Here is a 19,163-nt window from a genome sequence, read left to right as displayed (position 1 = left end):
ATAAAACAGATTGAGATTTTTTATAGTATTTAAAAAAAAATATTGTTGAGAAATTGAGAAATTGAAATGTGTTTATGAGGAAAATTTGTCGTATGAAGTCATTAATTAGGTTTTTATGCCCAAAGTTCAGTATTTTTGTAATTTTACTTTTTGCTACACATACGCTAATGAGAAATCGCAAAACTTTGTCAATACAGAGTTCTGTAACTCTCGCAAAAAATTTGTTGATTAATGTTTGGGTGTCATCGTTAGAAAGTATATAATTTTCTCCGAACCGAATTTACCCCTAACGCCTATTTTTATAAGGACTATAAAGGCAAAAGTAGTATAGCGCTGTTCAAATTATAGTCATTGTAATCGAATGTTATAGCTACGTAATTCGATTGGATGTTATGATTATTGCTTCACCATTACCTGTTAAAATGTTTCTTATGTGTATTGTCAGATCTTTTTCTTTTATAGCGTAACAATAGTTAAGTATAAAGACAGTGATTGCATCTCTGAAGTTTAAACTTTGAAAGAAATAATAGATTTATTTTTGTTTGTCGCTTATCAATTATACGTAGGATTAGATTTGTCTGTTTTTCTTATGTAAAATGTGCAAATCTATATAAAAATGATTGACTTTTACAACAATGATTAAAAAAAAACTTTCTTCAACTGAATAAAATTAAAGGTACCAATTATACCGCACCATATACGCATTTCGACAATAGATGACTGTTTAATGATGCTCGATGCCAAAGTATTTGAAAATCAAAATCTGTGAAGAGCTGATAAAACCAAAAAGGACAAAAAGTATAGCCAAAGCCGGACAAGAAATGAAGGCTTTGCATGAGGGAGATATATTCCCTAATTTAAAGTAATTTCAAAAATGTTCTTAAATGTCATAAACATCTTTGTTGAGACTTAAAAATTTTGCAAACTGGAAACTTGTCATGTTATTATCACCAATGAAACAAAATGCTCAATTTTCAACAAATGTTCTTTAAACAGAATATTTACAACGTATTCTCAAGAAAATGTAGAAACACTAAAGACCATTCGTTTTTATCTTTTAAAAAAGGTAACTTTTTTGAGAGAAAAAAACCCCACATTTCAACACATTTTACGCACGTCTACACAAGGTAAGACGCTTGTGTGTTCTGAAAAAAAAAAATAGCAACGAAAGTAGTGAGTAAACAAAGTCAAAGTATGACATACTTTTAACATACAAATTCAATTTGATAACTTTTAAGCCGAATTCACTTAACTCACAAAATTTTGTCAGACCCTATACCTGCAGTATTATCAAAAGTTTGTAAATTGTATTCTATCACAACGTTGAGCATAGCAGTATACGTCATCAACCTTTTTTTCAAAAGTGGTTGTGATTTCAGTATTTTGATTATCAAAGAAGTTAACATGTTATCTCATGTACAATGTAATCGATCAAGGTTTTAAACTGTAACATTTTAAATCTCTCATGAAGAGTGACACAATGTTGCACACTATGTAAATAAACTCATCAAAGATACAAGGATTAAAATTGTGTTTGCCGGACGCGTGTTTCGTTAACAAAAGACACACCAGAGACGCAAACTCGAATCAAACAAGATAAAAAGTCCAAATAAAGAACGGAGATGAAGAGCACTGAGAACCAAAAACTCCGAAAAGTAGAGTGCATCTTTCAGCCACTTGATCCCTTCCAACTCAACTTACAATATGTATAGAGCTACCTCAAATACAATTGACAAACTTAGAACAAAACTCGGACTTTATACGGTATTTCTAGTATTGACAAACTTGTTTCTGTGTTTGTAACATATTATGTTTGACGACTTTCATCCACAGGCTAACCATTCTAAGTAGTTTTAAGATCGCTTACAATAACTCAAAGCATGAAGTAAACTGTTGACCATTTTTCATTTAAACATATTGTATTTGCTATTACATGTAACAAAAAGGATCAAACACAAGTTATCACAGCTTAGATAGTCCTCTCCTAAATATAATAAGTTATAATTTATCAATATAAAGACACGCATCAGCAACATTAAACAATTATACATTTGCACAATAGTTACATAAATAAGTACACAATTTCCCAAAAAGATAACACTCCTACGTCATAAAAAGTATTCACCGACATACTTAACCATACACGTTCATAAGAAAGAACGAAAGATATATAAAGGTTAAAACGGTCACTTTTCTAATATTTTCTTCTTTCACTAAGGGAAACAATCGGATTAAGACTATATTTTCATATCGATTTAAAAGTAACGAGATCTAAAGACGGGACAAAGATTAATTTATCAACAAGATGAAATCTGATTTCAGCAAAAAACGGGCATCATAAAAAAAAAAAGAAGAAAGCTGTCTTTATCGTTGACTCTTGACAGCTTTGATAATTTATTATATTGAATTTTAAAAAGTCATAATTTAGAGTTGAACATAAATTTCGAAGTATTGTGAACATGGTATTTGACTTACGTTCTCCAACATAATAGTGTTATGGGCTTTGGGTTGATGGTATTTTTTACGTAGGGAATATTTGATTTTGAAATGTAATTTTCATTTCTCAATACTTGATCGATCTCATTCCATTGCCTTATAGTATTGGGAAAATATGATTTTTTATCAGTTTTAATCTACAAAATGATGTTATTGGGTCACTGGTGTTTCGAAGATTGTATATCAATAGTTGATTCAGGAAGTGGTATTCGTGTTCGTAAATAATAAGTAGCATGTCCATGATAAATATTGTAGAATAACTGAAGTTTTCTTCGGTTTCTTCTATCAAACAAAGGTTCCGAGCCGATTTCAAAATATAAGATTACATTGTTCCAATAACAATAGAGACGTGTAAAAATTCTTGCTTTACTCTGAAGTTTTCTAACTGTTCTGAATTTGCGACAACACAGTTATCTCATGCTATGCAACCATACTCATGTAAAAGTCTTATGTCAGTTAAATAAAGTCAAATTTGAAAGAGTGAGATTATATTTAACATAGCCGTGTAGATATTTTTTTGATTTTTTTTTTAAAACATGAACGTTCCATTTATTATCCCCACTCAAAGTCATTTACAAGTGTTTGTCGAATATACTAATAACTTGGTATTCTAGTAGAAATAAAACGTTTTCTCATGCGTTAGATATATTATGTCTGTCTTTTTGTATTCAATGACATTAACCAAGTTTTTGACCAGTTGTGTATTTGAAATAAATCATTTGAAATATGTTCCTATATTAAGTCTTGATTTAAAACGTACCCTTTGTTGTTACTTCTTTGTATGTAAGTACTGTTTTCCAAGTATCTTTTTATTGTCTAACTTACCAAAGAAATAAAATGAAGTGCCTTTTTTTGTCATCTGGATTTTACTTACATTTTTAACTATTCCATTGCACAAGACTACGAGAAGAACTGAATAGTTAAAACATTAGTATCAGCCCTGCAATAGTGTAATGTACTTGTATCTCCTTATTTGTTCATCTCTTTATTTTTATATTGTACTCATATCAAAATGTAATGAAGAAAAAATAATGGAAAAATACAAATATGAGAGCCTCCCATCGAAGAAATAGGATATTTTTTTTATCATATAACATAAATCTTACATCAGAGGATGCATCATTTTTATTATGATCTCCTGCCTCAATAAAGCTTTATTTCCTATGATTTTAGATCACAAATAAATAATTGACGGTTAACATTATTAAATCCACTTACCTGTTCAATATCTACCTTTGTCTTAAAACAGGAAGCTTTAAAATGGTAATATACACTCTAGCAGGTAGTTTTAATTTACAAATTAACGTTCAATACATGTATGAAATATTTCTATTTAACTCTGATGAATTAAGAACAAAAGAAATTATCTTTATCTGTCGATAGTAAATAAACTTTTAAAACAGCTATATGGATATGCCCTTAAGTCTCTCAAATGATGATGCATTAGACAATGAAGGACCACGTACCTTATTATAGAAATTTCTCCAGACAAAACATATGCGGATGTATATTTCAATTTTTTAGTTTTTCCAAGTAATCAAACTCAAAATAGAAAGTATCATAATTGAAACCAGTGAAGCATATATTTGTATTCGTACATTGCAAAGTGGGTAGGTGTGAGTAATCTAGAATTAAATTGCCTTTATTCAAACGTTCAGTACTGAGCATTTTGCAAATTTCACTCAATATATTTAGCATGTCACGACCTTTGAAGGCGTATTGAGGTATAACGTCATTGTCAGAAAGATGTTTTATAAAGAGAACAATACAATACATTTTCAAAACAATATTAAAATTAATAAATGAATCTATGAATTTTATTATATATTTTAGAACTTTAAATAAATAGTAATGGTGTAAAAATTAATTTTGGGCAATTTGACCTATTTCTTAAAATGTTGAATGTCGAATACCAATTTGAATACATGTACCAATGCATATCAATATTGTATATCAATGGGTGCAAAACCTGTTTAATGATTGATTGGTTGTAAGTGTTTAAGGCCACTTTCACTACTTTTTTGTTATATCGTGGGGGCAATTTTTTATTGGTGGCGGAACCTGGATTGTCCGCAGAGAACCACTGACTTTCGGTGGGAAAACTGACAATCCCAGCCAATTAAGAACGAAGTTGAACTGTGTTCAAACTCCAAACCTTAGTATCACTAAATGAATTCAAAAAATATGTATAATCGAAATTCAGGATTAATGTCTGAACGAATATCAAGCTGTACAAGAGGATACTGGAAGTTTGACTTTTTTAAAAACTTTAAGCATTGATTTTTCAGAAATCGAAAATCAAGTTTCAATATCCGTTTGAAAAGAAAACCAAAAGTTTGTGCAACATAATGTAAAATTCTTATATAATTGAATATAATAAGGTATTGATGACCAATGACCCAGGAAAATGAGGTGAAGGTCAGAGGCACATTGCAAGAAATAAATGCACAACGTATAATCATTGCATAAACCAAAAGAGTTCAACTATTGCTTATAGAAACAAAAGAACAAATCTAACCACGATAACTTGATATGGACGAATGAATCGGGAAAATGAAATGAAGATGAACCTTGCCAGCTGGACATGTACACCTAACAATCACCAAATATGACTGACCTTATGTCTATTGCTTCTGGTATCTAAAAAACGAACCTAGCAGAACAAACCTAACAATAAATCATGGAAATGTCGTCAAGGTCAGATTAACTCTGTCATGGACATTTTTCAATACACGATATATGGTTTGGTCACATTGCTTCATCTTACTGACTTGACCTGGAAAATCTAACATTGATGATTGATCCATGAAATATTGTGATGGTTAGGTGAGTCATTTCTGGCGTACATTTAGACCTTACAATGATTTTATGGGCCACATGGAGTTATCCTAAGACTGATAAATGAGAAAATCAGGAGTAAAGAAAAACCGATGTTGTAAGCAACCATGAAAATAAGGTCAAGGACAACATTTAAACAAAAACTTTGGACATAAGGCATATGTAAACAAGACAATAAATGTCCAGGTCTCTATATTCTAAAATATGAAGCTTAATACATATGTTTAAAGCCGCCGTCTACTTTGTCACGCGTTCCGCCAATTTTGTTTCGAAATCGAAACAAAAAATAGGACCTCTTCACTTTCCATTTTTACAGTACAACGGTAACTGCTTTAATCATTGAGAGATTAACAAAGTACATTGACGAAAGCTTACCAGTTGTTATCGAGACTAGAAAAGTATGGAATTGTCAGACCAACATATGTATAAATGCAAGTCACATAGGTGTGTACACTGGTAATTGTCTTAAATCGGGCAATTTACAATTGGAATTTCTTATTTTCTCTTTCAACAGCTACGAAAGTCGATATAAATTTTGTTTACTTTGTTAAGTGTATATGTCACATTTTATAGTTTAGACCCAGCCAGATATTTTGCAAAACTGAATGCCAAAACTACTATTTAAAATGTTCAAGGGTATTGAATAATAGATAAAAATACATGAATATAATTAAAAAAAAACTAATTGTTCGGGCAACAATTGGAGGTCGACCACTTTATCTAAGAAAATTTGGGTGGAAAGTGTAAGAAGTCATTTCTGGTAGATAGCATATCTTGTACTTACGTAATACTGAAATTCACTTCCGGCGTGAAATATATACTAGCTCACATTTCAACAATTTAAAACAACATGCTTACCATGTTATTTGTTTTAAATAATGGAGATAATGTTCCACTTCCCGTATCATATGGAAGGTTACGTCACATTGATTTCAACAAAATTTACTATCTAGTGCTTTTGCATGAAATAAGTAAAACAAATTAGCTACTTCGGATTATATGAGGTTACTTCTGGTAGAACTTGTATGTATGTCATATGTCTTATAACTATACTAAGTTGAAAATATATGGCTTGTACCATACTAAAATAAAAATATACAAATTATATCTCTATAAAACTTAATATAAACATACGAGGTGAGAAAACTCCTATAGGAAGTTAAATCTTTTTGCAGATAATATTAGGGTAAAAATCTTTTAGTGATATCTGTGACTGGTTTTATAAGTGGCTATGAGAAGCTAAATTGGAAATTTAGAATATGACACTGCCTGTGATCTTGAACTCAAGTACTTTTGTTGCCGAAGGAACGCAAATAATTGTGTTAGCTCAAGGAACTCATATCAAACAGTTCAGGTCTGTATCAGAAACTGTTAATGATTTCATTTAGAAATCAGTTAAGGAAATAGATCTCATTTCGTGTCACCAGATCGGATTGATCAAATTAGTTCTGGCATCTTGCGGATAAAACGAACAATTCGGGAAAAGATAGGTGGATAGCTTTTACGGTTTCAAAGGAAAAGTAATAAAAATGCAAAAGGAGTGGTGGGGGATATAGTTCTTACAAAGAAGAGTGTTTGGTTAAACCGAAACAATTTCAAAAGCGTTATAACATTATGATATTATATCCGAAATATCTTATCGACATCTTGCGAAACATAAATACAAAACAAGAAATAAATAAAAATAGAGAGATGTTTTAAATGTCCTTGCACAACCTCGACTAGTTATTTTTATAGTCCCCTTGGTATCGTTGGATTTTTGTTTAAAATGGTCGTAACCACACATTTGTTCTCTTTTTGACGATTGTGACACGACCTCCTTTTTCAATTGAATTCCTAATAATTGGTTGGTTTGTATCGGTAGTTTTTTATGTAGTTATCTGTTATTGTAAATTGTCCTTTCTCTTTTAGGCTATTGTTTTGATCGTAATAAATGTCTAGAGGTAGTGTCATTTTCAACGGATTTGTTTCACTCACAGGGACAATGTTTGAGAGTTGTTAAAACCTAATAGAAGACCATGTTGCTGATTTAACATGGTTTTATGAAATTTTGCATCGAATGGCAACTTCAACCAAAATACATTGATTTGAACCTGATAGATGTATTAGTAGCCAATATACAAAGACAGTAACACTTTAGTGTCTTTTAATATCAGCTGTATTTGTACGAGGCTAAGAAACAGGTGTAATGCGAGCTTCAGCGAGCTATTACTCCTGTTTCGAGCTGAGTCCTTTGAGGCATTCAAATTTTGAACTTGAAGATTGGCGCCGTAGAAATTAGAGTTAATACTACTGTTCATGTTTGTCTATGATCAGAAAGTGGGTTGCGGATCGGAAACTGGAACATTCACAGACGGAGCAATACGTCATTGGATTGTGATTGCAATGCATTTTCTGGTGTCATGAAAGTTCACACAACACTCCTCAACAGCAATACACAAATATAGTGCGGCAGTGGGCGGAGCTTTAAAGCGATATCTGTATAGTATACAAATACCGGCAAGCGATATCTGTTGTGCTGTTAATGTATGATAAGAAACCCAATTGCAGGATAAATGCATGTACACGTATATGAAATTCCTTCCAATTTTGTTTTTCAATGGAAAAACAAAAGATTTGGGGTATCCATTCATGACACAGAGAGTCTATTTGTATAATTTCCTTGTTTGTTAAATCCTATCAATATTTCAGTTTCAAATCATCTTCATGTACTAGTATGTTAAATATGATCACAATTGGGAAAGTCGTCAATATTTGCTTAAATCTTCAGCGCCAATATATATAAATGATACTACTCATTTACATTGGATAGATAGACTTTTATAAAGTTACAATATTGCGAAGGATGTTCATGGCAAAATAGCCCCACTTCTTTTGTTTTACTGTGAAAGAACATGATGGAGAACAACAGAAAACTACAGATTTGTAAAGAAATATCTCATTATGATAATACTGCAGTCATCTAGTTTCGGTTTCATTGCCATAGTATCAACCTTGAAAGAAAATAATCATTAGTACAAAAATAAATAGATCTGGTATGATTGCCTATGAGACAACTATCCACTAAAGTGCAAATAAAGTGGATGTAAGCAATTAATGGCAACCACACAGATTTTTCTATTAAGTTATATCCTTTGTATGTTTGAAATTATAAATAATATTAATAAAAATTAAAAATCAAAATGATAAAAATAAAATCGAAATGAATAGTAATGATATCTTCACCAGAAAAAAAAATACACTCTGAAAAGGTACATTTAAAAAAAATCAAAAATTGACCTGTATATGATGTATGACATCATGTTAAAAACAAATATTTTCTATATGTTTTTTCTCTCAAGGCCTCTCTTTTCGTGTGTAAAGTGCAAAATAAAATCCAATATATTATATTGTTTGCTACTGACCCCGTAAGGATCAATAGAACTTTAGATCTCTAGATATGGAGAATGCCCCGCTCTGCTCTGCCATATGCATGAGTATAGATCCACATACTTTAGATTTGATGTTAAAGTACAACTTGAACTTGAAATTGTTGCGCTGTCTGTAAGACACAAATGATGCCCCTGCCTGATCCAAAAAAGATTTAGAGATTTAGCACTATGTCTAATTATCTATCGTTTATTTATATTCTGAATGTCTACAATTGCAGGACTGAATGTCAAACTAAAGGGTTTCAACTTTCCAGTTTAGAGGTCACCAAGTTCAACTTTTTATTTCCAGTTGTCACCAAGATCAACTTCACGGTATTGATTAAATATTTGACAATACTAATACATCTTATGAATTGCATTATGGCATAGTAGTACAAACCATGTTTCAAATATATATCAAGTGAGAATGAAATGAAGTCCAACTACCGGTTTTCGTGAATATCTAACATCCCCCCTTTCTGACTTTTGGTACAAAGTCCAAATACCAAACATTTTGAGAATATATGAAATAATCAAAAATCCTGTGGACATGCACACCTCTATTATGTGTAGAAACATCATACAAAATATTAAAGCTGTAGCTCATAAACTGTAGGAGGAGATAGCCGGACAAACCATGTCTCTATATACGGACGGACGAACGAACGGACGAACGAACGGACAAACGAACGGACGGACAGTGGAAACTTATATGTCGCGGGGACTTAAACAAGGGAAAATAACACATGATAAATTCTAATAATTTGTAATAACATTAGCATCACGACGGGTGCCACATGTGGAGCACGATCTGCTTACCCTTCCGGAGCACCTGAGATCACCCCCAGTTTTTGGTGGGGTTCGTGTTGCTTAGTCTTTAGTTTTTCTATGTTGTGTCATCTGTACTATTATTTGTCTGTTTGTCTTTTTATTTTTGGCCATGGCGTTGTCAGTTTGTTTTCTATCTATGAGTTTGACTGTCCTCTGGTATCTTTCGTCCATCTTCTATGTGTCCGAAGAACTTCTCTGGATTAACATTCATCAGGAACGCCCGAAAGCAAATATATGAAAGCCAGGGATGTATAGGAACCGTAACATGTAAAGGGTTTCGTGACCAAAAAGGACCTAAAATAATAGCCAAATCCATCTCTCCTGTGGTGGGGAGCATAGTTTGCCATATCAGTAACGAACACTGACTTATGAGCTGATGATACACGCGGGGACTAATAATCCACCAGTATCGACCTAGTGTAATTAACAATTAAAAGAACACTTCATAAATATTTAATAGAACAGACCACAAGTTATCAATAATCATCCAGATACCATTTATAATTATTTTGATATATAAAAAGTTTATTTCTAAAAAACAATTGTGACGTTAAATTGAAAGTATTGAAAAAATAATCCATTGTATATTTTACCGTTCCATGCGTTCTGAATAGTTAAGTTTTCTAAATGTTTTGGTGAAATAATACTTACATATAAAATAATAAGAAGATGTGGTATGATTGCCAATGAGAAAAGACTCCACAAGAGACCAAATAACACAGAAACTAACAACCATAGGTCACCGTACGGCCTTCAGCAATGAACAAAGCCCATACTGCATAGTCAGCTATAAAGGGCCCCGAAATGACAAATGTAAACAGTTCAAACGAGAAAACTAACGGCCTAACTTACATGATTATTTGAAAAAGTTAAACTAAATCAACTTTGGGACAAATAATGACCAGACAAACAAAAAGAATAAATGATCCAAAAGTTACATTAACAGAACTACGACATACGAAATAAATCTTGATGATATTTATTCCATGACTAACATCGTACATTTTACGGACGCCATCACGAGTTGGTCGACCGTTACGGAATATCCGTTTCACATATATGTGGATATGTTCAAAATGAAGTACACACAATCCCGTCCCCTTTTCGCCGAATGTGACCTACCGAATATATACTAACATGAACAACACGACGGGTGCCACATGTGGAGCAGGGTTTGCGTACCCTTCCGAGCACCTGTGATCACCGCCAGTTTTAGGTGGGGCTCGTGTTGCTCAGTCTATAGTTTCCTATGTTATGTTTTATGTACTGTTGGTCCTTTTCTTTTTTGTCCATGCCGTTGTCAGTTTATTTTTGACTTATGAGTTTGGTATCTTTTGCCTCTCTTTTTCAGATGATGTCAAGACCGTTTCAGACTAAAATTCGTTTACTTGTAGTTCGAACAACAAACAAATTAAACATCCCAAGTGATTCTATCCTTCCATCAAACATAAGAATAGATCTTTTGAAAAATGTAAAAAAATTGTTGGAAAGAACAAAGGACCAATTACTGTTCTTTGCAGGTTATAAAGGGATGATTTCAGCTTCACCACTTGGAACTCTTGGTTTAATAGCTTCCTTGTGAGCAGCGACCATCTATCATGATAGGAAATAAAAGCCCCGGGAAATCAACTTGGAGATATATACTCCGTATGCAGGCGCTGCTGGAATGTTGCTACATAGGAATGGAAAGTTCACAATTGGGAGGCTGAAATCAACTCTTTTGTCGTACAGTTTAGTTTTCAACCGACCCTCAATGTCAATTTCTAGATGTAAGTCAAGATATGAGGCAGACTTAACTGTATCTGTTGTATCCTTTATCTCAAGTTCGATTGGATAGATGCGTTAAACATAGTCACCAAATTTTGAATTATTTAGTTAGAGAATTTAATCTATATAGCGGAAAGTAAAGTAAAAGGATAATGCTTACTTCTTTTCTTTCTTCCTAAGAAGTTCTTGTATGAAGCCATCCTCATATGAATAATAGAACAAGTCGGCAAGAAAAGGGGCACAGTTTGTTCCCATGGGAATGCCGATTATTTGTTGAAAAATACGTCCTCCAAACGTAAAAAATATGTTGTCAATCAAAAAATCAAGCATCTTGATAATGTTAGTTTCTAAGAATTTTTTGTTTGAATCAGAGTGAGTTTTTATAAAGTAACTTATCCCTCTCTAAGACACGATACCTTTATCTGCGTTGGCAATTTTTGTAATGAAACAAAGAAGAACCAACTCTTTCAATTTTTCTTTTAGTTTGGAATTTGAAATTCTTGTGTGAAGTGTAGAAAAGTCAAATGTTTTAATACTATTGTAAGATGAAGAGTCTTAGATTGAATGTACTCTAAAATATCTTTGGAATTTTTAAGTGTCCACATCTGATTCACGCCTCCTCTAGGATAGGTAGTTTCACAATAACTTTGAAGACAGGTTTTGATTGCTGATAAAATTGATGTTAATAATTAAGAAAGAGGTTTCGTAGAGCACTTGAAAAACCCAGCAATATAACGTTTTTTGTAAGGACACTAATGTAGTTTAGGTATCCATTGCAGTGATGGAAGATCCAGTTCTTCATCTTTGGTTGAAATTCCAAAAAACATAGAACAGACCTATGATTTTCTATGATTTTCTCTTTGATAAGTTTCGTTGGGTATATGTTGAGTTTCCAAGATAATTGTCAATATCTAATTATTTTTTTCAAGCAGTTTCTGTGTTGGGATTTATACACAAAAAAAAACGATGTTTGGAGCTTTATCTGCGGGGATAACAACATATTTGAGATGGAGTTAGGACAAGTGTTTTGCAACATTTGGGTCTGTAAAGTTTGATCTGCAGACTGAGCAAATGAGATCACCTCCGGTTTTTGGTGGGGTTCGCGTTGCTCAGTTTTCTATGTTGTGTTGTGTGTACTGTTGTTTGTCTGTTCGTCGTTATTTGATTTTTTGACATGACATTGTAATTTTATTTCGGCTAGCTTTTCAAGATGTACAAGGACATTTTTTCCTATCTGTTACTGTAAAATAATTGACTTAAAACCAGAAACGGAGATACATGTCATTATCTTATATCAAAAATTCTGTTCATTTAAATTGAAATAGTATACATGAAACGTTCAATTATAATGGTATATAAATATTTAACAGGAATTAGGTACAATAGTACAGTTAAATAAACAATGTTAAACACATACACTTGAATTATTTATATATAAAGGTTAGCAGTAATTTGCACAATGCTATCGCCTTATTCTAGCAGAGCACACATAGTTTTAATTATAACTGTACAGTAGGACAACCAGAAGCGTCTGAGTAAGGATTGCGGTGCTCAGTGATTCGGTTCACTAGACGACGTTGTCAACACGTAATGGCGGCCATTGTTTCACGTTGGATTTGGCATTCCACGCTGTGAAGTTGCATTTATGACATTCTTGGATGCTTACACTTTATGCCACACAAAATAAAAGGTAAAGGCTTATTTCAGATATTCACTTAATTATTTTCAAATTAGTGTGTTCTCAAGAAATGATTTAAACGGCAAAAATAAACTGTAAAATGATATGAAACATGTAAAATATAAATCCAATTTTTCATCATTTGACATTTCGTATTCATATATTGAATCCACAATTTACACCAACCACTGGTGAATTACATTCGGATTTCGGTCTTGGATATTCGCCCTTGTCTCCGGAAATATTATACCCACACAAGTTGTCAACATCTGTTTTCAAACTAATGTTGAAAGTGTATTTCACAATCTTCCTGGAAAATGTTAACGCCACCACTTCGTGCTCAGATAATAGAACTTGTACACCCCTAACAGCAAATACTGACCAAAATGAATCAAATTGGAATGCACGGATGATCACGTTACATGCCGACTGTAAGTGTAAGTTCTCTAAAAAGGGGGGTATTTTTTTCCCCTAAATATACTACATGTTGACATGAAATTTGCCGAACGTCTCAGGTTCAACTCAAAAGTCCATGTACCAGATCATTAGCATGTGAGACACATTCACTTTAACTCTTGGCTACTTTATTCCTGGTTTAATATAAATATATTCGTTCCATTACATCATGTTCATATACATCAAAATGTAATATTTATAAAAACTTCGATGAACATAAAATACAAAGGGAAAGCGATCACAGGCACTTGTTTCTGTAAATGGGGGGTTCACTATCCATACTCATACCTGGGTAGCAGGAATTTAACATGTTTAAGGGGACATATGCCCCCTAATATTCATTTTCTTATTTTGCATGTATGACTATTAATTTATTTTCCATCTGTACACAATTATTTCCTGCATTTTCATCCTGTGTCAGCAATCTTGAGTAATATTTAGTTTATGTTCAGTTATTACCATGATTACATGGGTATGTATCAGATCAGAATATTCATCATGTTCATTTCCATAAGACCCCCCCCCCCCCTCCTTCTTTCCCATAAAAAAAAATAAATTAGATCGCCACCATTTAAATTCTATCTCTGAAATTATAAAAAAAAATTACACGTTGAAATTAACCAATCACCCACCCATTTGAAACCTTGCAAATGCATTACATGTATCCCCAGAAACTAACAAATCAATGCCTGTGCAATTTATTTTAATCTGACATGTTATATTCTTCCAATAATTATATATACAATCTAATTAGAAATGATAATCCGTTGACAATATTACTTTCTCAAACTTCATTGATATTATCAAATTCAAGTTGTCAATTTAGTGTCAATACAGTCTTGACAGTGGTGGTTCCAAGATTTAAAAAAAAATTGGTTGTAAGTGACCCCAAAAATGTATAAAATTTCAGCATGCATTGTAAACTGGATTTATGTACAATATTAGATATAAAAATGTTATCAAAGACAAAAGGTTTGGTATAACATAATTTAATTTGCTCCATGTTCAACCTAAAAATTATTTTTCAAGACTTTGAAATGTTTTCTTTGCCTGTAACTTTTATGTATTGAGCAAAAATGCTGGGGGCATAATTATTTATAATACTTAATAAATACATGTACATGTATTTTCTTGGTAATTTATTTGGCAAATTTGTATTCATGTGTTGATGAATTATTTAGTTTTATACATTTAGTAATTGAATGTACATTTGCTTTATATTTACAGGATGGAGAAAGATGTTTACTATGGATAAAAAATTCAAAACAGAGGACTTTTATATATAAACAAAAATACGTGTACATGTATGATATACATGCAAAAAGAAAACAGTAATCAAATGGAATGTCTATGTGATTGCAACAACACATTTTAATGGAGTGATGTTGAAAGCAAAATTATTTTTGTTAATAGAAACAATAGGACTACAATATATTAGGGGTAAGTAATCCAAAAGTGTCTGTGTAGGGTAATTACAAAAGTGGGTTATTTACAATGTGCTATGATTTCAATCCCCCAAATATGGAACAAAACATAATATACATGGTATTCATACTGTTTTCATAAGGAAACAGACTAAAAATATTCTGCATTTAACAGTCAGACTGTGACTCAGACATGAAAGTTTCCAATGGAATAAATTAGGACTGGACTTAAAATTTATAGGATATGGGTCAAGTAATCCTACACAGAATTTAGGCCAAATGGTATACTATAATAGTTTAAAGATTTTATTCTATTATCTATGCTGTATGAATGTCAATATTGTTTCATTTGGATTTAAAACCTAATTTCAAGAATGAAGTGTACAGTAATTTAAAATTCATTTATATGATTAAAAATAATATAAGGGAAGTAACTCTTACATGATGTGCATCATATTCTGAAGTGTTTTAATAAATTTGACCATAATTTTGTCAGATAAGAGAATGACTTGAGCAGACCATATTGGGGTCATAGATGGCCATAACAATGAAATACAATATATTATAATTATCATTCTTCATTAATTTTTGATGGAATTAACAAACTTAATTTAATTAACAAAATATTTTCTTAATTTCAGTATACAACACATCAGAAGAATAATTTTACTCGAGGATAAAAATTTTAATACCTAGAATCAGCAATTTATATGAAATTTGTTAAGAGAGATATATTCACGTACAGAATTGTAACCCCACCAGATAACCCTGAGGTGGTTCAAGTGATTATTAGCAGACATTTTTGTTGAACTAATGCAAAATTTAATAAATGAAACTTTAGTAGACTATGGGCTCCAAAGTGTTGTAAAAAGAGTATGTTGTGCATATGTGAAATGTTGCAATATTGTTTCTTAGAAATTCAGATTATTGACTTAGTTGTTTTCATGAAATTTTTTATCAAAGCAATATCACTTTTATGTAATTAATAAGATTTCATATGTTTTATTTTATACTTTTGAGAACCGAACATATCTTCCCTCTGGCCTCAAGTGTTTCCCTTTTATTTTGCATAAGTGTAATTTAAAGAAAGCTCCCTTTTGCTTTTGGCGAATTCAAGTTTTGCCATTCCAGAATTATTGGACTTTATTTATGGAAAGTTAGACATTTACCCAAATGTTGTAGAAGAACTCAACTTTGCCTTGATACTTGTTCAAGAAATTGTATCATAAGGCTAGATTTGATCAAATAAGCTCATTTTTGAGTATTTATCACATATCGCATACTTAAATAAAAACTAGTATGCTTAAATTGATTTCCTTCACTTTTGCCCTGTTGTTGAGATTGAGTGAAATAATTTAATTATTCTATCCCTATCAATTTAAGGGTGCAATAGGGACCGGCATTCAACACTACATAACCATATCCTATCACAAGTTATGATACAGCCAACCATACAACATAGCCCCTGCCACTGAAAGGAGAAAAGAGGTGCACAACATACAAAAAATATTTCATATGGCTAGCTACATTATATCCTTTAAAATATTTCATTGATTTTTATACGACCGCAAATTTTTTTTTGCGTCGTATGATGCTACGATGTTGTCGTTGGTGTCGTCCGAAGACACATTTGGTTTCCGAATAATAACTGTAGTTTAAGGAAATGGATCTCTATGAAATTTTACCAGAAGGTTTAATACCACAAAAGGAAGGTTTGGATTGATTTTTGGGGTTATGGTACCAACAGTTTAGAAATAAGGGGCCAAAAACAAGCATTTTTGTAGTTTCCCGACAATAACTTGTGTGTAAGTGTATGGATCTCTCTGACATTGTACCACAAGGTTCCATATCACAAAGGAAAGACTGGGATTGAGTTTGGGGGTAATTGCTCCAAATGTTCAGGAATTGGAGGCCAAAAAGGGGCCAAAAATCAAGCATTTTTTCTAGTTTCCAGACAATAACTTGTGTTTAAGTGTATGGATCTCTCTGAAATTGTACTACAAGGAACATTCCACAAAGGGAAGGTTGGGATTGAGTTTGGGGGTAATTATTTCAAGGGGGGACGGGTTAAAAAAATAATATTTTTGGGGGGGATTTTTTTTTCATATTTTTTTTCTTTATTTCTGATTTATATATAAAAGCAATAAATACTGATATGGCAGGAGATACACACCGAACAGGATGTGAAAATTATTATATTAAGTATTCTGCAGTAGCACAGAATTGCTCAATAGCAAAAAATCTTCAATTGCATAGTATTGCGCAATAGCAAGAAATCTTCAATTGCACAGTATTGCGTTATGGCAAGAAAGCTTCAATTGCATAGTATTGCGCAATATCAAGAAATCTTCAATTGCACAGTATTGCGTAATAGCATGAAACTGAGAATGGAAATGGGGAATGTGTCAAAGAGACAACAACCCGACCAAAGAGCAGAAAACAGCCGAAGGCCACCAATGGGTCTTCAATACAGCGAGACTTGATTACAGTTCCAATACAAAAATAAGAAGTTGGGGTATGATTGCCAACGAGACAACTCTCCACCAGATACCAAATGACGAAAGGTTAATGAGAATAGGTCTCTGAAGGCCTTCAACAATGAGCAGAACCAATACCGCATAGTAAGCTACATGTATAAAAGGTCCCGAAATAACATGACAGGCTGAAAATGAATATTTTGCATCTGTATGCAATGTGAAAATATATTTAAAAATAAAAGCATGTGTAGCAATGGATGCAAATGAATAGCCAATCCAGAAAAAAATCCTACTACCTCCCACGTTTTGGCTAATGCGGTTAATTCGAAACAAACTTATACATACTTCATTCAAATGGTTTACATTAAGCAAGACAAAAAAATAAAATAAAAGAACTTGGGGAATGGGTATAAGGGCAAAATGACCCAGGGCGAACAGGTACTTTGGCGAACGGATCAGGATTGCCCTACCGCCACCTACATGTACCTAGAATAGCTAATGTTCGTCCCCCATATGCATAGATATATTAATAATCATGCCCTAAGAAAGTGCACACGGAGTTTTTAAAAAGAAAAGTCATGAAGAGTTTAAACCTACACTGCAAACCAGAAAGTAAGAAGTCTTACTATACAAATCCTTGTCTAAATTCAAATTTAAAAGAGCACCCCCCCTTTTAAAAAAATAAACAAAACACATATCAATAACGAAAGGAAAATTATGAAGAAAAAAATGATAGCTTTTCTATGACATATTCAGAGTAGATGTTCAGAAAAAACTCATTGACAGGTAACAATATTCACGAAATAAATATGGATTCACGAAGTATGATGTCAAAGATATATATGGTTTATGTAGGCCTAAAGCTGTTATTTTACAAAACTCGGCTTTTTTTGGTATAACGTTCATATGGATTCACCATATTGCATGATTTCCTTCACATTAAGATAAACAAAATTGCTACAAAGAAGAAAATAATCCAGCTTTTAATGACATTTAACGGTGACATTTTCGGCGCCGGAAATTGACAACGTTGATCTAACATAATGACACAACTTCGGTTATGTTCGATTCCGGCAATTCTGCTTCAAAAAATCACTAGCATTTAAATCTTATTTATGTCTTAAAATATATTTGTTATGTTTCAATAATTTTTCGTCGATAATTATTTTCGAGAGATGAATAGCTATCGTGTACTTTAGAAACAAGGTTAAGGGAGGACAACGCCCCCATAGAGGTGACATATAAAATAAAGATGACCGTTCTCCATTTCTACTCGATAGAAGTGCCTAATGTTTTCATGACATATACATTATGTACCAAAGATTATCACATGAAAGTATAAAAAAAATCAAGGCGATGATTTTTTAGAAACAGCTAATAATTATAGCAGACCAATAGACGTAATAAAAAATAGACGAAAACGGTGCCTTCTTCAATTTCGAAGAAAATCTATAATTTTACAAATTATTAACACATATTGTTATTTTAAAAGGGGTTAAATATCTAAGGATTCACCTTTTTATGACAGTTAAATGAATATTTACTTTAAAAACAGAAACTCTTCCAATTTCTAAATCTACCGACCTTGCTAGGAAAACCCTATAAAAAATTGAGACCCCTACATTAAAATGGATACAAATTGTTGCCCTGGCATAAACACCACTGTTCTTTACGAATTTCGATGCCAAAAACTAGCGAGAATAGGATGTAAAAACTTTTCGAAAATCAAAGGATAGGTATTTTTTTTGTACCCATTTTTAATATCGCTATTTAATTCTACAGTGCA

General features: G+C 32.3%; 1 protein-coding gene across 1 annotated transcript in view; it reads right to left on the bottom strand.

The window, feature by feature from the left end:
• The window catches only part of LOC127738025 (receptor-type tyrosine-protein phosphatase epsilon-like), a 264,382-nt gene that overhangs the window by 106,277 nt on the left and 138,942 nt on the right, over positions 1 to 19,163 (bottom strand). The gene's annotated exons all lie outside the window — the stretch shown is intronic.

Source organism: Mytilus californianus, unplaced genomic scaffold (genome assembly GCF_021869535.1).
Source record: "Mytilus californianus isolate M0D057914Y unplaced genomic scaffold, xbMytCali1.0.p SCAF_1, whole genome shotgun sequence".
NCBI classification, from domain to species: domain Eukaryota; kingdom Metazoa; phylum Mollusca; class Bivalvia; order Mytilida; family Mytilidae; genus Mytilus; species Mytilus californianus.
This window is presented reverse-complemented; position numbering and strand designations above follow the sequence as displayed.